Source organism: Pristiophorus japonicus, chromosome 18 (assembly GCF_044704955.1).
Source record: "Pristiophorus japonicus isolate sPriJap1 chromosome 18, sPriJap1.hap1, whole genome shotgun sequence".
Classification (NCBI taxonomy): Eukaryota; Metazoa; Chordata; class Chondrichthyes; family Pristiophoridae; genus Pristiophorus; species Pristiophorus japonicus.
The window spans coordinates 8,770,826-8,794,107 of NC_091994.1; the positions used below are offsets into that span (position 1 = coordinate 8,770,826).

General features: G+C 43.6%; 1 protein-coding gene and 1 pseudogene across 2 annotated transcripts in view; both read right to left on the reverse strand.

Moving 5' to 3' along the window:
- The window catches only part of gng7 (guanine nucleotide binding protein (G protein), gamma 7), a 122,789-nt gene that overhangs the window by 94,595 nt on the left and 4,912 nt on the right, over window positions 1-23,282 (reverse strand). The window lies entirely within an intron of this gene.
- LOC139229427 (U2 spliceosomal RNA) lies at window positions 22,822-22,986 on the reverse strand (annotated as a pseudogene).

Here is a 23,282-nt window from a genome sequence, read left to right on the forward strand (position 1 = left end):
AGCAAGATGCCAGGCGGGTGGGCCCCGCCAACGACGCAGATGCCGGGCCGCCGAAGACTTCGGGCGGGGCCCACCCCCAGCAAGATGCCGGGCGGGCAGGCCAGGGGGAGAGCAGGAGCTAAACGGGAGGGAAGGAGGGAAGGCGGCCCAGATCCGATCTTCGCTCTGGCAGCCCATTCAGCCAGGGCTAGGGGCGGTGTGCTTCGGGCCACAGCCTCAGGGGCCTGGAGCTACTGCACATGCACGCACACGGTAGTGCGCATATGCAGAGGTCCCGGCACGGTTTTCAGCGCCGGGACCTGGCTCCGCCCTCCACGCGTTGTGTTGAGTTGTGCCAAGGCCTGGATCGACCAGACGGAGGGGAGAATACCAAGGTAAATAATAGGCTCCGCTTCGGTACTAAAAAGTCGCCGCACCACACGGAGATGCACCGTTCTAACCCTGCGGACAAACTTGGGCCCATTAAATGTACATTTACTGAGTTAGACCTTTTACAAATGCAGAAATTGAATGATAAGCAAATAAAATACAATGCCCTTCTCGTGCTGGTTTGAAAATAAGGAAATGCTAATTTACTTCTGAATTTACATCGTTTTTTGTATACAAATCAGCAGATAAATGTGTTCACAGCACAGGAGTTGGAAAGCTCAGGAGATTTTTTAACAAAAGCATTTTCCTTCAATCAGCACTTGTAAATGCACAGCATGTTTATGACTTAATCCTTGCTTCAAAACGGTTAGCCATAAAATGAGAAATTCTCTACAGGTCATAATAAACCTGTAAAGGAAGGATTGATTGATTAATTGGTAAATTTATAATTTGGTAATCTCTTCCCATTAATAAATCTTTTTATTTCTCCCTTCCAGTCTTGATGGTGCGGATTGTTGATGAGATCTGGCTCCTCATTCTTTTCCAGGGCCATTCCCTATGTTCAAACTTAGACCTGGAGGGCATCACTGCAAAGCCCAATTCTGTCCTGATCCAGAATGCACACACACGTATTTTCCAGCACAGAAGAGCTCCCGTCTAACCCGAGCACTAAAGCCAATTGTCGCACTCAACTGTTGCCCCAACAGACATCAGTGAATTCAGTAGAGATTTGGAATCAAACCATGGATCTGTATTGTTCTAGATATACCAAGTGGTAACCTTTACAAAAATGTGGTTCATTCAACAAGTTACTAACTTATGCTCCCGATTATCAATTTGTAAATCCTTATGCAAATTACTAAAAAATAAAGCCATGTAATCATTCACAATCAAGCAATCTGACTAAAACTAAGGAACAGGACGAGCTGAAGTGCTCTTGCAGAGACGGTACAGGCTCGACAGGCCAAATGGCCTCCTTTTGTGCTGTAACCATTCTATGATATGCTTGAAGTAAGAGACTTGGGATTGAGAATGACAAACCCAAGTCCTGACATTGTAAACAGACCCACATCGGCATTGTGCACTGGAACATAAACTAGAGTGAAACACATTTAAATGAAACCTTGTACTAATTTCACATTGGTAGAACATTAGAAATGTGAATTGTGTAAATTAACTACATAGTACACTCTGAATAAAAGTATGTGACGGTACTTTTATATTGCATAACCGGTTCAAGCAGTGATTTTGTGGCGTGTTGGAGCTGCTGCGTCCCATTGTAGGTTAGTTTCCACAGAACCAGTGACAAAGCTGCTTGCAATTTTAATTTCTGGCTCCAAATCTTCCCAATGGCTGGAGAAGGTCCATACAACAATGTAAAAAGTGCAATTTATGAAAATTAGTGTGAAAAAGAGGCAAACTACATTTGCTGCCAACAATGTTGCCCCTGGTGGAGCAGACGATGGCCAACTTTTGAGGTGGTATTCCTCTCCTGGTGGCAGCATGCATTACAAGTGGTTAAATCCAGAATGATTTGCACGTCATTGTACCCATAGTTCACCTTTAACATACAATTTGACCGCGATTTTCCGATTGGTATACTGATGCCAGTGGAAACCAATTTATTTTAAATGGATTGAGGCCCATGTTATTATATCACCAATCAGAAATTCTAGGCTTCTTTGTGCTTATGAAAGGCTCACACACAAAAATACTTGAGTCCTGGATTAATCAGAGAAGCAGAAACTAAATACTTGCTTTTGTTTCATGCCTTTCTTCAACAGAAATTAAGTCGGCAGAGGCTGATTAATGATACATGCTACACATGCAAACTTGTGGAATACATTTCCCTGAAGGCATGGCAGCATAAAACACCAATTGTGATACTGTACCTGAAAACACAATAAAATCTTGCACTTCTGCAGTTCTAATGTTAGATTTAAAAAATTTGACCAGTTCTTTGTGGTACTGAACATTGGAACAACGACAGGTTAAACACAGATGAAATGCAGTTCAACTCTGCCAACTCTCAAGTTTGCTGCTGCACATGTAATTTACAGTTAAATAGGGTATCTTACGAGAGCTCTTCCAATATAGTGAGTAAATGCACCAAATTTACATTCAGTACAGGCTCCAGGTTTAATTACTGTATCTCAGTGCAACACATCGGGATGGGCTGTGATGGCACCTACGACTGAATAGCCTGATGACACTTCGAGCGTAGGCACTTGAGAGAAACACGGCAGTGCCCATCAGGATTACTGCTTTCAAAGAGATTGTGGGTCAATATGAAAAAACCTCCTTTGTGGTAAACATCGTGTTTTTACAACAATTACTCTTAAAAAGTATGTTCAGAATTAGCCACTGATTAGTGGAAAACAAGTATACTTTTCATTTGAATTACCTGGCTACCAGGCTAAATGTGTTCCTGATCTGCACAATATTGAAAATGGCACAGCAACTGTGGGCTTTTATTTGGCATGCTAAGCTACGTTTACTACTGTTTAAAAAAAATGAAAATGTCCGTAGATCATAGGTTTCCTCCTCCCCTCCATTTTTCTGATTGATGCTGTATTTACGAATCAATGTGTCTGTGGGTAGAGTCTTTAATAAAAAATGTTTCCAAACGGACATTTGTGAAGGCACAGTCACTCCACCTCCCATGACGAGCACGTTATGTAAATGAAATGACGCAGTCACTGCATCAGAGATGCGGCCTTTAAGCAGAGGGATCCCTCCCACACTGCTTCACACCACCTACACAATGAAGAGATATTAATCAACGTACATCTAAGCTCGAGTTCTACAGGCACATGGTATGTAGTAGCTGCCTGGTGTATAGCCCAAATGAAAAGACAGCAGTGAATCACACTAACACTCTCATCACACAATTAAACAGTAAGCCTTTGCACAGGAAAGGTTAAGGTTTCTTTAGTACATTTTGTTACAGAACAGCAGATTCACATACACATCAGATGATGTCGGAAAAGCATGGAGGCTGCATTGTACTGGTTATTAACCCTCAGAAGGCTGCAATAGCTTCTTTAAAGACACAAAAATATTGGATTTAAAACATTGAGCCTGAATTTGCGGTTGGAGGCTTCCCACGGGCGAATAACTCCGAACTGCAAGAAAAGTACAAATCTACCTGAGGTTTCCGGAGGGTCAAACACTTGCGCTCCTGGGTTTCTGTGGGTATGCCTGTGTAAAGACCCACATATTCCAGGGGCACACTCGGTTAGCAAGTGCCCCTGCGATCACGTCAGCCAGCTCAACCAATCAGAAACAGGGATCCCCATAATGCTCATGGGGATTCCATTTACGTACAGAATCCCCATAAGCAGGAATAGGAATCCCCTAAAAAAAAGTAAACATTTTAAAAGGGGCTAAAATTAAACTAAACTAGTTTAAGGTTTTAAAATGTTTTTATTTAAACACATACGCTGATAAAAGGTGGCCTTACGCTTGCTTTTACCAGGCATAAGAGTTTCATGGGCATTCGGTGGCGAGTAGTTGGGTAATTGCATAGGCCCCGGAAAATAGCCCAACTCTCCGCCAGCGAATGTCCATTTCCCGGGGATGCGGTGGATGTCAAGCTGAAACTTGACAGATCGTGAGTTTTGGGTTTTAGCGCATGCAAGTCACGGAAATCCAGAACTTGCGGAGGTTTGTACACTGGCATAGGCCCCGGAAAATCTAGGCTATATATTTTGTACAGGAAACTATAGTAGTCAAATAAAGGATGCTCTAGGTGCTGCTAATTTGATTTAAATTTTCCAAAAATTAGTAGATAGTTTTTTCCCCCACTGCCACCCTGAAATCAGCTGACTCAATCAAATCTGGGATCTCCCTATATGTATGACTGACTTGTATCAGATAGCAGGTTTATTCACTTAGGTATGAGTTCTTGAAGATGTCAATGCCTTCAAAACATTCCAAGCCAATGATGACATTTCCTCTTTGAGTGTGGCACTCCTAGTGCTACAATTGGCCTCAAGCCCCTGGACAAGGGTGGGAAAATTGAGCCAAAGATTCTACTCCTGATCACTATCCTTTGATCCCTTCTGTAAAGTGCGCAAATTTGGACACCAGGTAAGAACCTAGTCAGGTTGTGATGACCCCGAAGGAAACATTCACTGTCCATCTGAGCCAACAGATGAAGACCGACTACCTGAGTGAGGTTCCGGCAGGTGTTTGGGACCCAAGTAAATAAATAGAAAACTATACATTTTAAAAATTGGTTAGTGACACTATTAAATGTCAGTTCAAAACAGATGCACATTTACAACTTGCAAATGGCAATTAACCTTTCAATAGAGCAGAAAAAAATCCACTGATGTCATGAATCACAAATTGGCATTTTAGAACATTTTAACTGGTTCTTCGTCTTCATTTTGTGAAAGCAATCCCAATTAAGTACTAAAGTAGACAGGCGAAGGAGGATCCCTTTGCTTATGTAATTTTTGTATATCTGCTTTTCCAAAATGGTTAAATGCAAAACTAAAAGTTGCACTGCAGCTTTTGTTAATACTCATCATCTGCCTTACTGGAATCAAGATAGATAAAATGAGGGTGGGAGGGGGCGGAAACACATTCGTTTTTAGTCTCACTCACAATTAGTCTTTGGTACCTACCAACAATTGTCCCTAAAAGCATACCACCATAATAAATTCTCATTCCCAAAATCCAGTATCTATTCAAAACTTCTCAAAAAAACCCAGGTTGTTAGAAGCTGAATTAATGGTCAAATCAAAAATAAATCGTGAAGCAGAAGGACAAGTTCATTGCAGTAATTAACCTCAAGCAAAATTCTGTCGATGTTGCCCCAAGCCAGGAAGGAAATCATCTTTTAAAAATATGTTTGCAGAAATTCTAATCATCAGCTCAAGCTCACGGGCAATATTGCAAGAGCTCATATCTTAAAATATCCTTAATAAAATTGTCATGTATTTAACTGTCATTGTAACCCATGTATAAACTGACTTAAGTTGTACACCGTGAGAACATTGACCACTAGGTGCTGAACTTGTGGGAGACACTCCTAACCTGGACTTTCAGGTACAAAAGGGGAAACTTCACCCATCTTCATCACTTCAGTGCTGGCTAATAAAGATTCCTGGTCACAGAGTGACCTCCTCAAGTATGGGCCTCGTGTGCATTTATACTGTGTAGTAAGGACATATCAAAAATTCTACCCATTTTATTAGTGAGTGATAGTAGCAAAATGCAAACATTACACAGAAAAGGATAATGCAGCATTTTGCTTTCTAATCAATTTATCTAATTGATAACTTCACCCCTTCAAGCCATTACACTGAGCTCAATGCCGAAGGAAACACACACACAGCGCGCATGCCCAAACAAGGAGTTTCCCACTTCACAGGCCCGCCTCTGCTGCTTACAAGGTAATCCCCACAAGGTTTCGTCAGCCCGTTCCAACCACGCAGTTTTACTGTTCCATTGCTCATTTAGCCTGATGAACAGTCAGTCACTGGAGATTCCATCTACCGAAATTGAACATTGTGTCTATTAACAAGATAAATGCTGGAAATAAAATAAAAAAGTGAAGTTGCTATGCTGGAGTTCATTTTTAAAAGATTTTAAAAAATTTTATAAGCACAATTTTCCACCCAACTTTCTCCCCTCTTCCAAAAGTGCTGACTGAAGGTAGGATATAGTCCCACAAACATCAGCAGCCCTCCTGTACCTTATCCAAGTAGCTATTTTCCAAGTTACAGCCTCGACAGTGAACATCAGCAGGCTCTTTTGTCATATATGGCATCACAGCAACAACATCTACACAAATGCACTTTCCAGCAGGAGTTACTTAGGCTATTCAAATACTATTACTAATGTGGTACTAAGCTTATTTATAAGTACATATGGGCTCAGTAGCACAGACTAAGAGTTATACATTTTTAGCTACGAAGGGAATCATGGGATATAGGGATAGTGCAGGATGGGGGAAATTAAGGTAGATCAGCCATGATCTTATTGAATGGCGGAGCAGGTTTGAAGGGGCCTATTCCTGCTCACTCCAGCTAAGATCAGCTATAGCTCAACATACCTGAACATACCAACATAGTGACTGAACCTGAAATTTCCTGGTCAGTACACTTATCAATTGGACTACATGGATAACTAGAGTCATAATGCAAAATGTGGTTATTGTTCATATGCATTTGCATTAATGTTTTTATTTTCACTAGTAGAGATAAATGGGCTCAAGTTTCGGCCCGAGTTGCTCCTATTTTTTTTTTGGAGCAACTAGTTTAGAATGGAGCATCTTAGAAATTGCAATTCTCGCCATTTAGTTTGCTCCAGTTCTAGTGAGTTAGAATAGTTCCATTTTAGAACAGATTTTTTTTCCCCCAAAAGGGGGCGTGTTCAGCCACTTACACTTGTTTTGCAAGTTTAGGCAGCGAAAACTTACTCCATTCTAAGTTAGTTTGGAGTAAGTGTAGATTTTTGTACGCTCAGAAAAACCTTGCCTACACTTATAAACCAGGCGTAGAGATTGAGAGATGGGGAGGGGTGGGAAGAGGGGGGTTTACAAACATTAAACACATCACTTGTACAAATAAAGAACCATCATCATCAATGATAAATAAATCAATAAAAAAAAAAAAATCAATAAATAAAAAATCAAGTTTCTACTCACTGATTGCAGCACCGGGAGCCCTCCAACAGCGTTCTGGGATTCGCCCCCCCCCCCCCCCCAACCCCAGTGTGTGTGTCTCTGTTTCTGACAGAGGGGCAGAGAGACAGAAAGGGGGGGGGGGGGGGGGGAAAGGAGAACAGGGAATGGTGGGGGAGAGGGAGAGGGGAAAAAAGGAGAGAGAGAGAGAGAGAGAGAGAGAGAGAGAGAGAGAGAGAGAGAGAGGAGAAAGAGAAAAAGAGAGAGAGAGAGAGAGAGAGAGAGAGAGAGAGAGAGAGAGAGAGAGAGAGAGAGAGAGAGACGGGGGGGTACGGGGGGGGGAGGAGAAGAGAGGGGATGGAGGAGGGGGGGGGATGAAGAAAGAGGGGATGGGGGAGCAGGGATAAAGAAAGAGGGGATGGAGGAGGGGGGGGCAGGGAGAAAGAGAGGGGACAGGGGTGGGGTGGTGAGGGAAAAGAGGGCCCCACCCGGAGTCTGATCTTCGCCCGGGGAGCCCATTCGGCCAGTGCTGGGGCGGCGTGCTTCGGGCCCCTCTCACGCAGCCTCAGGGGCATGGAGCTACTGCACATGCGCGCACAATCTAGCGCGCATGTGCAGAGGTCCCAGCACTGTTTTCAACGTCGGGATCTGGCTCCGCCCCTCATGCGTTCTGCTGCGCTGCGCCAAGGGCCTGGATCGACCGGACGGCAGGGTGAATACCAAGGTAAATAATAGGCGCCGTTCTAACCCTGGGGGCAAACTTGGGCCCAATGTTGGAGTCATTAAAAATAGCAGCGGATGTAACTGATAATCTGATAAGTAACACTTCCGTTTTTTGCTCATATAAGACTCTTTTGCGTAGCAGATTGGAAAGTGCATGTTACTATGCACCTGGTTCTAAAATGTTAAGTTTTTTTTTATAGTTTGCAATGTAACTCTACTCGATTCAAAACAAAATTTCTGGATGTTTAAAAAAAATTCATATAGTTCCCAGGATGTTTTCTTCTTCTCCACACCAAAAACATTCCATTCCCTTCCCTTCCCTTCTCTCCCCACCCCTCTTGAAGGTGCCAACTCTTAGTTGGATATAGTTCACAATAGCCACCATCAGTCTTCTGGTACCTTGTTCAAGTAGACATTCCTCTCGTGAGCCTAGATAAGCAAATGTCAGCAGGCTTTATAATCACGGGGATGGAGTGTTCGGTGGTAAATGCACAGCCGAGCCCGATCCTGTTCTAATCCGACCTCCATACACGAGCACTTTTCAACAAGTCACTGATTAGTGAATTGGCAACTCAAGCGGCTCCCTAGCTCATGGCATAGAAGTAAATTGTAGTGCCCAATCTACTGTGGAGTGCCAACCCCTGGTCCAGCTATCTCAGCATTTGTTGGAATGCTACTAAGCAAGTTTCTTTTCAGATTAATTTTAATTTCATAAAGCACTAGGCAAACAGGCAGGAACAACAGATTCCAGGAAACAATGTATAGATTCATCATCATAGACAGTCCCGCGGAATCAAGAAAGACTTGCTTCCACTCTTAATGAGTCCTTAGGTGACTGAACAGTCCAATACGAGAGCCACAGTTTCTGTCACTGGCGGGACAGATAGTAGTTGAGGGAAGGGGTAGGTGGAACTGGTGTATCACAATACAGTTAATGGGGACAACTGGGTCGGGAGTGGGCAACCATATACAATACACAGTTGTAATGAGTACCGGGGAGAATCGGTGTCCCAGGAGGCTATGCCTCAATTAGTTTGCATTTATATTAGTGCTGTTTTAATCTAGATTCGAGGAGACTGAAAAACTGTGTGTGAAAGCCTACCGCTGGGAGAAGGAAGAGCCAGATCTAGCAGTATAAACATCAGTACGAGCTCAGAGTGCTGGAATTTGAATTAAAACAAGACCAATTAAATGCAACTAGAAAATTTGACTTTCTGGAATTATGTTTTCAGATTAAATGCAAATACAGACTAATTGCAAACTTGATAATCCTGTTGGGCTGCAAGACGGCACACTCATTACATGTACTGAAGGCAATATATCCTAGATGGTTCATGGTCTGGCTCTCCTGTCCCCATATATAATTCTGAACGAAGTGCACCATCAGTTTCCACAACACTCTGCGGTTGATGGAATTGAACTACTACTGAAAATAGCATTTATAAAATGTTTTATTTAGCTTTAAATCCACTTTCAAGATCAATTATTGTGCATATACACTCAGCATGATTTCAAATGTCTATTCAAAAAACTCAAAATGTGGTACTCATTACAACTGTTCTGATCATAACATAAAAGGCACAGCACAGCGATGGGGAAGATTCACTGGAACTGCAGCTCTTGGAACATTCTGTTAAGGACTCTGACATTCACAGAAACAGGAGCAATGAGTTCAATTGGCAACAAAACTGGCAAGACCATTTTTTATGTAAATATGAAAAAAGTGAAGTTGCAAACTGTACAATTCACTGCATTACTAAGTACTGTAATAAGATACATAGAAATAGCCTTTTAAAAAAAGATTGCTTTTTAAAATAAACACAGATTATTGACATTTTAGATGCTCACGGCCAAAAGCAACCAGAACAACTGAATATGATGTGCTTGCTCCATGGGAGTAACTATCAGTCTGACACACAATACAACCACTGTTCTTTATTTTAAAATTTCCAACATTCTCAAATGATACTGCTGCTTTCAAACTTTTCAGTGCACTAACAGAACTGCTTTTGAATTCATTGGCAGGCTAGTGTTTATTAACTGGTGCTATGATTATAGAGTCCTGATACTAAATCATAATGCTCAGATTATGCCAATTCTGAATTTAGCAGCACTGTCTTCAAACAAGATAGCAATACATGAATTTTCAATTTGCTTTAAGATTGCAGAGAGTCTCAGTTTAACTTGGTACAGATAAAACCTACCCAGGCGTGGGTCTTGTTTAACTTCATTAATTTAAAAGCTCCTTTCACAACCTCAGGATGTCCAAAAGCACTTTACATCAATGAAGTATTTTTTGAAGTATAATCACTGTTGTAAAGTAGGAAGCACTGCAGCCAATTTGCGCACAGCAAGCTTCCACAAACAGTAATGTGATAATGACCAGATAATCTGTTTGTGATGTTGGTTGAGGCCAGGTTCATATTCAATTATTAAAAGGTTTGAACAAATTGGATTCAAGTGCGCTTTTTTGCCTAATACCGAATTTCAGTACAAGATGGGGGGGGTCATATTTACAAAAGAACAGACTTGTATTTATATAGCGCTTTTCAGGAACTCAGAACCTCCCAAACTGCTTCTCAACTAATGAAGCACTTTTGAAGTCTAGCCACTAATGTAATGTAATGTAGGAATCACAACAGCCAATATGCATAAAGCACAGCCCCACAAACAAAAATACAGGAGGAACTTTAAAAAGACACTGCCCAGCATGGGTGGTGGAACAAGAAATCATAATGGATTTCAAAGAGGAACTTGACAGGTTCTTGTGAACAGACAGGTTTCTGTAGCTGGGATTGCTCTCCTTGGAGCATAGAAGGTTAAGGGATGATTTAATCATTTTTCAAAATTATGAAGGGTTTTTATGAGAAACTGTTTCCACTGGGTCAGTAACTAGAGAACACATATTTAATGTAATTGGCAAAAGAACCAAAGGGGAACCAAGGAGTTTAAAAAAAATATATACACACAGCAAGTGGTTATGATCTGGAATTCATTGCTCGAAAGGAAAGCAGATGCAATCATAACTTTCAAAAGGAAATTGGATACATAGGTACAACGTCCAAAATCCGGAATCCTTGGGACCGAATCTGTGCCGAATTTCGGACCTCACTGCTCACCGACTCCCGCCGCCAATCTTCCGCTCTTCGCACACTCGCCAATTCCCACCCATCCTCCGCTCCGAGCAGATTTCCCCCCCTCGCCCCATCCTCCGCTCCTCACACACTCACCGCTCCTACATTCCTCCGCCCGCCAATTCCCAGCCATCCTCTGCTCCTCGCCGCCAGCCGATTCCCGGCGCTGCACTTCTTACCGGTTTCCTCGTCCCTCGCTGCCCGACGTCACCGTCTTGGCCGCCTCAAAAATGTCCGGTTTTCAGACAATAATTCTGGATTCTGGACAACTCCAGCTGGGATACGCAAAATGTCTGGTTTTTGGACAATTACGGTTTTCGGAGTTCCAGATTTGAGACGTTGTACCTGTATACTTAAAAAGGAAAAATTTTCAGGGCCAAGGGGAAAGAGCAGGAGAGCGGGACTAAATTGGATAGCTCTTTCAAAGAACCGGCACAGGCACAATGAGCCAAATGGCCTCCTTCTGTATTGTACAATTCTATGATTCTATGAAATGGGACTCGAGATTATTAGAAATGCATCGAGAATACTGTGGATTGGTGGGCTAGATGGACTGAAGGTCTCCTGCCTTAAACTAATACCATGCTACTACAAATCAGCAGCCATATTCATAACCAAGTTTGATGTAACTTTCAAAGCAGAGCATTAGTGTCACGTTGTGCATGATTGTTGTGTTTAGTTTAAATTAGAATTGCTTGATTAACTGATTTAATCTTTAGTCAATTACATTATGATAGATTGACAAATTCACAAAGTAACATTCATTCATCTTACGTCCCACTCATGATGGGTCTCTAATAATTAAAGCCGGGAGGTAAGTGCATCAGGTATTCCTTGATCAGTGCTGACAAAACGCAAAACCACCTCCATGCCGTGTGCAGCCCCCTCCCCCACGTGGGCACATACAATCATCTGACATTTTTGTTGTACTATTATTACACAAAATTCAAGAACTGTGAAGTGGCTCAAAAACAGGTCTATGCTTGTGGGAGAAGTCCGGTTAATAAAGAGGGCCATCTGCTTCACTCATTTTTGATGGTCAATAAAAAACAATTTCAAATTGATCATATCCTTACTTTTGCAATGAGTTGTTCCTTCAACATATGGAGGCAAAATATGACTTAATAGGTAATGGACTTCCTAATAAGCAGAAAACTGGTGTGAAACTTTCTTTGGAGTAACTGTACTTTAGCGTTTAAAGTACCCTGTATAATCTTTTGGCTTGTTCCCAACAAAAATATTCCTCATTTTTTTTTTAAAAAGAAATTGGTAATTGATGCACTCAGTTCAGGGATGCCACAAAATAGTTCGTAGAGCAAATTAAAAACAAATGACTCTTAGCAACTTCAGTATGGAAAAAAAAGTCAATCCTGAAGGATCAATGCGTAAACCCACTACTCGATATGACCCATGTGAAGTAATAAGTTAACAGATTTCAGCCTAGGCTGCAGTGGGGGTACTATTGGCCTCTACATCCCTGGGCTTTGGAGGAGCCATGATTTAGCAAGATTCTATTATTGACTACAACTCCTGTTTCTGTCGATGTTGTACAAGGGCATGATTGGGATCTGCTATAATGATCCTCAGTCAATGCAATTTCTCACTGTCCAGGTTCAGACGTGAAAAAAGCTGCATGGACAGTGCTTTAAAATGTGATTAATATTTCCCGCTATGAAGTTATGCAGCAACTATGGATGAATGTTGGCCAGGACACTGGGAGAAGTCCTTATTCATTTTGAAGACAGCCTTGGAATCTTTAACATGTCTAAACCATGCCAACCTCTGTTGAATCTGCCCAATCTAAACAACAGCATCTCCAACATTAGCACTCCCTCAGTATTGCACTGAAGTGTCAACCTACATCAAATGGGGTGAAATTGAGAGTAGGCTTTAACCCACAACTTTGACTCAGAGGTGAGGTGATACCAACTTAACCAACTTGACACTTGAGCTTTTTGAAAGAAAAAATTGCACATGAAATGGAGTCCAAACCATGTATGCGAGATTTTGGTTATGATTGTCTCCCCAGTACAAATAACGTCACATGATTTTAAAAAAATTTACAGTACTTCCGCCCCCGACAGTGAGCAGAGGAGTAACAAACACTTGGCTATAGTGAAAATGTTTGCGTAATGGACAACATTTCCCCACTCACACTCCTACTGTCTTACAAACAGACCTCACCTGAACAGGCAGCCTGACACACACACTGCTCCCACACAAAATGCAGAAGTGCAAAAAGCAAGTGACCACAACATTTAATGAAAGGCAAATGATACAGTTGAAGAAACAGCTTTTAAATGTGTGTTTTCCCCCAAGTTTCTCCCCTCCTGTGTTAAAGATCTTGTCTTTTTTGGTAGTTTCACAGGCACCAGCAGCATTTTGGTGCCTCACACAAGTGCAAACTGCATGGGCAGAAAGATGGATATCTAAAAGATAGACAGAAAGACAAGTAGTGCCTGATCATCCTAAAGATGTTCCAAAGTGATTCATGAGTTAATATTTTCTTGGTAGTAGTCATACATGGGAGCTCATTTGCACAGAGAGGTGCCACAAAAAGCAAATGAGATGAATGATTGGCTGGTCGGCCTTGGCTAATGTTGGTTGGGGGAAATGTTGACAAGGATATCGGGTAAATTCCCCTGTTCTTTGAATATTACTATGGGATCTTTTATATCCACCTAAACAGTAAGGTGGAACCTTGGTTTAAGGTCTCATATGGAAGAGGGCACATGAGACAATGCAACATTTCCTCAGTACAACGTTGAAATACTGAAATCTACTCAGTTGAACAAAAAAAAAATTAAATGCAGTATTTTTACATAATGGAGATTCCTTTCTGGTTTTGCCACATTTGTGCAACTACAAATCTAGGCATGTTCAATTACAGGGAATTAAAAAGCACTTCTGAAAATATCTGGCTCTATTGTTCTCTGGAATGTGGTGCAAATAGCACTAATCATGCTGGTATGATAAATCCCTATTGTACATTTGGAATGAAATGTAATTCTCCCCAAACAGAAAATGCTGTAAATACTCAGGGCAGGCAGCATCTGTGGAGAGAAACAAAGTTAACGTTTCAGGTCAATGACCGTTCATGATTTCCAGGTACAACTGAACAAACAATGGGATCAAGTTTCGGGCTGCGCCTAGAATGGCGCAGCCCCGACATCGACGCCCGTTTTTCGGGCCCAAAAGCACGACAAAAACTTAGCTTGGAATTCTCAGCCTCTATGCAGGTCCCTTGGAGCTCAGCGCGCAGAGATCAGCGGGGGGCGGAGCCACAGCCACAGAGTCGCGCTGATTCTGGAAGTGCAGGGGAGCGGGGCTAACTTAGATGCGAGGACGTCAGCCCAGCCCTGCGCGTGTGCACACGCAGTATGTCACAAACATTGGCACTCGGCCATTTTTAAAGGAACTTGAAGAAAAGTGCTGATTTGTCTCGTGGATCTCTGGAAAGGCTTGGGATTGAATCTTGGTGATTTTTTTGTGCCTGAAGGAGTGCTTTTAGCAGCACTGTTGAAGAAATCACCTGCTGAAATCAGTGAGTGCTGCTTTTTGCTGCTAAACTTCCAGAACAAGTGCTGCATAAGTGCATGCAAAATAAGTGCTTTGAAAAATAAAAAAAAGTCAATTCAATATAGCAATGGAACAACGTCCACCAAGAACAAAGAATTTATTACATGAGGAAGGGGAGATATTAGTAAATGTCATTGAGCAGAGATCGCATAAAAGTGCCACCTAAAGAAAAGAAGAAACACTGGAACCAAGTTGCAGAAGATTACTGCGCAGTGGTGCATACCATGAGATCTGTAAGCCAGTGTAAAAAGAAATGACATGACCTTGGTCAAGCAGTTAGTGTAAGTGATATTTTCATTTTTTAATGGAATCGTAATTGTAAATGTGACTATGTGTATGTCCCACCCTGCAGAAAGACGCACTCTAAAAAGTTATATTTTACTCTTTGCAGAAGAAATTGGCCCACAACAAAAGGGAGGCAACTCGAACAGGGGGAGGCACACCCAATCTGCATCCACTGACACCTTGGAACAGAGGGTAGCTGCTATGATGAGTCGTACATGGAGAAAAGCAATATCAGTACAGCACAAGCTGGGCCCGAACGCGAAGAAGAGGTCAAGTCCTGAAAATGCATCGTGGCCCTTCAAATCAACCTGCTGCCTGGTCTGCTATGTGAAAGAGTGCGCATGCCACCCATCCTGCCCCCTCCCTTGCTGTTAAACATTTGACTGTTCTGATGTATTTTGCAGAACATGATAATGATGATGATGATGATGTCAACCCTGAAGATCCAGTAGAACCAGATGCGGACGATCCAGACTGGATGCTGGCGGCGATGACTGAAATGTCGGCAGGGGAGACCTTCCAAATTAATGCTTATGAGCCCCCATCATTAAGGGGCATCAGAGTTTCAACCCCTTGCAAAGGTTCTGGTTCCACCTTCCATGGTTTTGATTCCAATGTTGCGGGTCCCAGTGGTGCTGGCGATATCATGGAGCAGTTTACACCCATTCACCCACCATCCCACGGCTCGCACTCGAGTGCTGCCATCTGGAACACCGAGCGTCCCACCGTCCCAGCCCACGCCTCCCAGTGTAGTTGATACTTAAGGGGTTGACAGTGGATGGGCAATGGCAGACATTTAGAGACCGCATGGATGAACTACAACAATTGTACATCCCTGTCTGGCGTAAAAATAAAAAAGGGAAGGTGGCTCAACCGTGGCTATCAAGGGAAATCAGGGATAGTATTAAAGCCAAGGAAGTGGCATACAAATTGGCCAGAAATAGCAGCGAACCCAGGGACTGGGAGAAATTTAGAACTCAGCAGAGGAGGACAAAGGGTTTGATTAGGGCAGGGAAAATAGAGTACGAGAGGAAGCTTGCAGGGAACATTAAAACGGACTGCAAAAGCTTCTATAGTTATGCAAAGAGAAAAAGGTTAGTAAAGACAAACATAGGTCCCCTGCAGTCAGAATCAGGGGAAGTCATAACAGGGAACAAAGAAGTGGCAGACCAATTGAACAAGTACTTTGGGGGTTCGATATTCACTAAGGAGGACACAAACAACCTTCCGGATATAAAAGGGGTCAGAGGGTCTAGTAAGAAGGAGGAACTGAGGGAAATCCTTATTAGTCGAGAAATTGTGTTGGGGAAATTGATGGGATTGAAGGCCGATAAATCCCCAGGGCCTGATGGTCTGCATCCCAGAGTACTTAAGAAGGTGGCCTTGGAAATAGCGGATGCATTGACAGTCATTTTCCAACATTCCATCTTCTCTGGATCAGTTCCAATGGAGTGGAGGGTAGCCAATGTAACCCCACTTTTTAAAAAAGGAGGGAGAGAGAAAACAGGGAATTATAGACCAGTCAGCCTGACATCGGTAGTGGGTAAAATGATGGAATCAATTATTAAGGATGTCATAGCAGCGCATTTGGAAAGAGGTCACATGATAGGTCCAAGTCAGCATGGATTTGTTAAATGGAAAATCATGCTCGACAAATCTTCTGGAATTTTTTGAGGATGTTTCCAGTGGAGTGGACAAGGGAGAACCAGTTGATGTGGTGTATTTGGACTTTCCAGAAGGCTTTCGACAAGGTCCCACACAAGAGATTAATGTGCAAAGTTAAAGCACATGGGATTGGGGGTAGTGTGCTGACATGGATTGAGAACTGGTTGGCAGACAGGAAGCAAAGAGTAAGAGTAAATGGGTACTTTTCAGAATGGCAGGCAATGACTAGTGGGGTACCGCAAGGTTCTGTGCTGGGGCCCCAGCTGTTTACATTGTACATTAATGATTTAGACGAGGGGATTAAATGTAGTATCTCCAAATTTGCGGATGACATTAAGTTGGGTGGCAGTGTGAACTGCGAGGAGGATGCTATGAGGCTGCAGAGTGACTTGGATAGGTTAAGTGAGTGGGCAAATGCATGGCAGATGAAGTATAATGTGGATAAATGTGAGGTTATCCCACTTTGGTTGTAAAAACAGAGAGACAGACTATTATCTGAATGGTGACAGATTAGGAAAAGGGGAGGTGCAACGAGACCTGGTTGTCATGGTACATCAGTCATTGAAGGTTGGCATGCAGGTACAGCATGCGGTTAAGAAAGCAAATGGCATGTTGGCCTTCATAGCGAGGGGATTTGAGTACAGGGGCAGGGAGGTGTTGCTACAGTTGTACAGGACCTTGGTGAGGGCACACCTGGAGTATTGTGTACAGTTTTGGTCTCCTAACTTGAGGAAGGACATTCTTGCTATTGAGGGATTGCAGCGCAGGTTCACCAGACTGATTCCCAGGATAGCAGGACTGACATATCAAGAAAGACTGGATCAACTGGGCTTGTATTCACTGGAGTTCAGAAGAATGAGAGGGGATCTCATAGAACCGTTTAAAATTATGACAGGTTTAGACAGGTTAGATGCAGGAAGAATGTTCCCAATGTTGGGGGAAGTCCAGAACCAGAGGTCACAGTCTAAGGATAAGGGGTAAGCCATTTAGGACCGAGATGAGGAGAAACTTCTTCACCCAGAGTGGTGAACCTGTGGAATTCTCTAACACAAAGTTGTTGAGGCCAATTCACTAAATATATTTCAAAAAGGAGTTAGATGTAGTCCTTGCTACTAGGGGGATCAAGGGGTATGGCAAGAAAGCAGGAATGGGGTACTGAAGTTGTTCAGCCATGAACTTACTGAATGGCGGTGCAGGCTCGAAGGGCCGAATGGCCTACTCCTGCACCTATTTTCTATGTTTCTATGTACTAGTGCTGTTTGGAACACCGAGCGTCCCATTGTCCCTCCCAGTGTAGTGGTGCCGCGAGGCAGACCCAGGCAGAGGAGGAGGAGGAGATGGAGATTGGAGACACGCTCTCCTGAGATGCAGCGTGCAACAGATGCGGCTCACGTTGTGGTATGGAGACCAATGAGCTTACCCGATTACTCATCGGTAGCGTCAGTGCAGTGGGTGAAGAGGCGACAGTACTGATGGGAGAAATAGCAGTAATGACACGGGAACTGAGGGAGGGAATGTCCGAGGGAGTGCAATCGACGGCACAGTCCATCAGGGAGGGCATGCAAGCTACAGCACAGGCCCTCATGGAGATAGCTGCTGCAATAAGGGCACACAGCCCCGCCCATCAAATGACACCCCCATGAAGAAGTCAACATTCACTGAGATGTGGATGAGAGGTGGTTGCAGCCTTTCTTTGCTGCTTTTGTTCTTCTTCTTTATGTAGCTGTGGTAGCGTTTTTCAAATTGAAAATTGTTTTGTAAGTTTTGTAACTTTTCAAGTTTATAAGTGATCTTCAAGAGTCATTTTAAAAAGTAAAATGACGTTAACTTTTCAATAAAATATTTTTTCATTAAAACTGAATCATGTTCCATTAACACAACACAACATAGGAGCAACTCAAAAATAAACATGTCCATGCGCAACAGTTGTAGCAGAGCCCTCAGGCGTCAGTAATTGAAGCGTTCATGGATGAGCTGTTCAAGCAATCGTTAAAGGAGCACGATGGACGGCCTTCCTCCAACCTCGTGCTCCGGCATCAGGCACTTGCATGCTTTCCTGATAGTTGTCATCATCCTCATCCTGCTCTTCCAAATTACTATCAGGCACTGGCCCCTCATGTGGGTCTTCTGGTTCCACTACCAGCTCCTGCTGCCTCATGATGGCTAAGTTATGCAGCATGCAGCACACAACAGTGAAGTGACCGACAATCTGAGGAGAGTATTGCAAGTGGCCTCCGGAATGGTCCAGGCACTGTTTCAATATGCTAATGGCTCTCTCAATGATGCTGCGCGTCGCAATATGCGCATGTTGTATTGACAGTCAGCTTCTGTCCGTGTCACGCGTAGGGGGCGTCATGAGCCAGGTGGCCAGGCCGTACCCTTTTTCTTCTAATAGCCAGCTCTGCCCTTCTGGCTGCTGCTCAAACATGTCAGATTTAACGCTGTCACGTAGGATGAATGCACCATGAGTGCTGCCAGCGTATCTTGCATCGACTGACATGATGCGCTGCTTGTCATCACACACGAGCTGCACATTAATGGAGTGGAAACCTTTTCTATTCCTGTACTGTTCGGAATCCTCCACAGGTGCTCGCAAGGCGATGCGAGTACAATCAATGCAGCCCTGTACCTTTGGGAAGCCAGCAATCCTGAAGAAGCCCACAGCCCTCTCATGGATCGCTTGTGCAGTCATTGGGAACTTGAAGAAGTCATTCCTCCGTGCATACAGTGCAGCCGTGACCTGGTAAACACAAGCATGTATTGCACGTTGAGAGATGGCGCACATCTCCAGTTGTAGCCTGAAACGATCCAGAGGCATAGAAGGTAAGCTGTTACCTTCACTTCAACAGACAAGGCAGTTGGCGTTCTGCTTCTGGACTGCAAATCTGCTCTCAGCATATCACAGATCTCAACGACAACTTCTATGCAGAAACGCAGCCTTTTGACACAATCAGCCTCGCTCATGTGCAGGTCGAGCGCCTGGCTCGATATTGCCAACGTGGGTAAGGTCTCCTGCCCATCAGCCTACGGGCTATGACGTTCCTGGTGCAGCGAGCTCTAATCAATTCTCTATGCAGTGAATTGCTGCCGAACCATTGCATAATCCGTGGTGTTGACAATGCAGCACCCATACTGGAATTACAAATTTAAGTTTTAAACTGGCTAGCTGGCTGGCTCTTCCTCCCGGTGCTTTGCACACCTACCCTGTCTCCTGGCCGAATGGCCTCAGCCTCCTTCCTCTTTCTTCGGCTGCCATACAGCCACCGCCGCTATCCCGTGGCCGAATGGCCTCAGCCTCCTCCGCAGCTCAAAGGCTGCGTGCTGTTTCTTCATCTGCCGTTGAGCCACTGACGCCGCCCCCGTCTCCTACATGGAAGGCCTGCCTGAAGCACCGCAGCTCAAAACCTGCTGCTGCTTCACACAGGTAGGAGTATTCAATATTTTTTATTTGCTTTGTTTATAATTTTTTTTTTAAATTCAGGTTGGCTCTATTTATATAAGAAAGACTGTTGAATGCTTGGAGAATTTAATTGCTTCTCTTTCCCCCCCTCCTCCTGATTTCTAAAGTGTAGGCAAGGTTTTCTGAGCGTACAAAAATCTACACTTACTCCATTCTAAGTTAGTTTGGAGTAAGCTTTTACTGCCTAAACTTGCAAAACAGGCGCAAGTGGCCGGACACACCGCCTTTTGAAAAAAAAAATCTGTTCCAAAATGAAACTGTTCTAACTGACTAGAACTGGAGCAAACTAAATGCTGAGAATTGCAATTTCTAAGATACTCCATTCTAAACCAGTTGCTCAAAAAAAAATAGGAGCAACTCAACCCAAAACTTGACCCCATTGAGCTGTCTGTTGAAGCTCTGGGATCCTGCAAATATTGCTAGCACGACTTAAGACTGCTGCTTCTGTATTCATTTTACTCTGAAAGAACAAAGGTAACAAAAGGAACGACCCAAATGATCAATCATAGGCGGTCCCTCGAAACGAGGATGACTTGTTTCCACGGCAAAAAAAGGATGAGTTCACAGATGTTTCGAAAGAAGAACCCGAACTACATCCTCAAGGGTGGAAGATGCCTGTGTGTGGATTTTTAAAAAAACGTGTGGTGGCCGTTGCACACCAGCCACCACACGGCTTGACAGAGCTAGGTCTTGATCCAGTGGCAAGAATTACCCAAGACAACTGGAGACCTGCTCTGCTGCACGGACCTAGTGCGCACACATATCTCAGTGTGGGCTGGCCCGTGCTGCCCCTGGGCCCCTGGCCCCAAACACACGCCTCTCCTGGACCCTGATCACATCCCTCCAGTGTCTCTCAGCTCCTTTGCCCTAAATGATCAATACCAGTTTGTTGAGTCATAAATGGAAGTCAAATTACCATCATGGGCGAAGTCTGCGACTAGCCTGCTCACTATTTGCTACGTTGGCAAGTTTTGTATCATCTGCAAACTTCAAATTTGTACTCCCCATACCCAAATCCAGGTCATTTATAGAAGAACATAATAGGAACAGGAGGCGGCCATACGGCCCCTCGAGCCTGCTCCGCCATTCAATAAGATCATGGCTGATCTGATCATGGACTTAGCTCCACTTCCCTGCCCGCTCCCCATAAGCCCTTATCGTTTAAGATATATAAGAAAAGCAATGGTCTTAGTACTGACCCCTGGGAGACCCTACTGCATACTTCTCTCCAGTCAGAAAAACATCCGTTCACCACTTCTCCCTTAGCCAATTACATAGTCAAGTCACCACCATCCCTTTACTACCATGTGCTATTTCCCATAAAAGTCAGTTATGCGATATTTTAATGCCTTTTGAAAGACCATGCAAGCAATATCTACTGCACAACCTTCAGCAACCCTCGCTAACTTCATCAAAAATGCACAGGTTAGTCAGATAATTTGCCTTTTTCAAATCTGTGCTTGCTGTTCATTTTTAACCCGTGCCTCGCCAAGGTGAGAATTAATTTTATCCTTTTGTGATTTCCAATAACTTTCCCCACGACTGACATTAAGACTGATTGGCCTGCAGTTACCAGGTTTATCTCTCTCCCCCTTTTTTGAACAGGGGTGTACTATTTGCAATCCTCCAGTCCTCTGGCACCACTCCCATATCGAAGGAGGATTGAAAGACTACAATAAGAACTTCTATCTCCACATATATCTGCTAGCTCATCTCATTTATATTGATAATGTACTGTTGCTGGCAGAAGTACCAGGCCCCCACTGCACACAGGTGCAGCCATCATCCCAGACCAGCCAATTCTGTAGGATTTTATTTAATAAAGTGCAGCAGAGAGTTTATAGAGTAGGGATTAAGGTATGGCAGAAAGACTGAAGTAAAATGTGCACATGCAGATTATACTTATTCTTTTATATGGTAGTAGCAAAGCAAATCAAACATCAATATCCAAGTTGGATATCCAGGCCAAAGCGTGGATCTCTTATATGCTGCCTGCGAATGACCTGAGGGCAGTGCTCAATTATGTGCTCCAGGGTCCGATTAGGAGCTCCATAGTCGCATGATGGGGAGGCTTTAATCTTCAACCTATGGAGTAGGTGGCAGCATCAACCATGACCGGTTCTGAGGAGGTTGATGGTTGTCCACTGTTTGCAAGGAATGCTTGATCCTACAGGTTGTACTGTGGGGTCCTCTAAGGAATCCATTCCGTATGTCGCGCTTCTTCCAAGCATTTTGCCATCGGTCATCAAGGATGAAGGGAGATCACTGAAGGGCTTCGGCCACGGTCCAAAATGGCCTCAGATTTGAGAGGGGTTGGAAATTTGTTCAAGTCGGCCTGGATCGGCATGTCTTTGCTAGTGTAGCAGTTATATTCTCTGGAGACTGTATATTTGCAGCATAGGTGTGGTGGGGCGATGTTTGCAAGCATGGGGAGCCAAGGTGCTGGTGCTGATAAAAGCGTACCGGTGATAATTCTCAGTGGAATTCAGCTGGACATCAACGGATTTGACATGCGGACTTGATCGCCATGCCGCAGAGCAGTACTCCGCTGTAGAGTACACTAAGGCAAGTGCTGCCGTACGGAGGGGTTTGAGCGTCTGCTCCCCATGTGAATCCAGCGAGTTTCTGGATCAAGTTGCCCCTACTCTTTAGTTTCTTCCAAATTGTACTATTGAGCAGATTGTACGAATGCAGGCGTTATACTACAGCCCAACCCACAAACCCAACAAATTTAGCCCAAGCAGCCCAGAAAACTCTGTTCAACTTGTACTTGTTCTTCTTATTTCCCAATTTGTCCTATTTGAATTTTGTGGGCTTAGCAGCTTAGAAAGTACTTTTCCACACGGATTTAGCAGAAAAATCGTAAATCAGAAATCTAGATTTTTCCCCCCCCATTCTTGTCAGATCAACTCCAGCGCCAAAGATCACTTTGCGCTACTACATTTGATCTTAGCCAAAAGGCAGAGAGGGGAAGCTGCACCGTTCCTGGAAACATTGCAATACCAGGTCGGTGCGTGGAGTGGACGGAGCAAGCCCCTGTTCTATCTCCCTGTTCCAAAAATCAATTTAATATTTGGTCCCCAGATAGGGGATATTAAACTGATAAGAACAAATCAAATCAGAAATCTAGATATGTTTGTATGTACAGCTTCAGATATATACAAATTAGTGGGATTGATTTAAAATTTTAATGCCACCCCACAGGCTCCACATGCTGTGTACTCAAGTGGTCCATGAAAGTAAAAAAAAAACTTGGCACTCCTGTACTAGCGAACAGGTTTATCAAAAGTTTGCAGAACCTGGTTTGGCAGCTGTAACAGTAGAATAGAATTCAGTTTTCAGGGGTCATAGCATGATTTTTAGTAGGCTAATTTAAGGAGCTTTTTAGGCAGGCAACTGATTGGAACCTCAGTTCCAAGGTAGCTGAGCA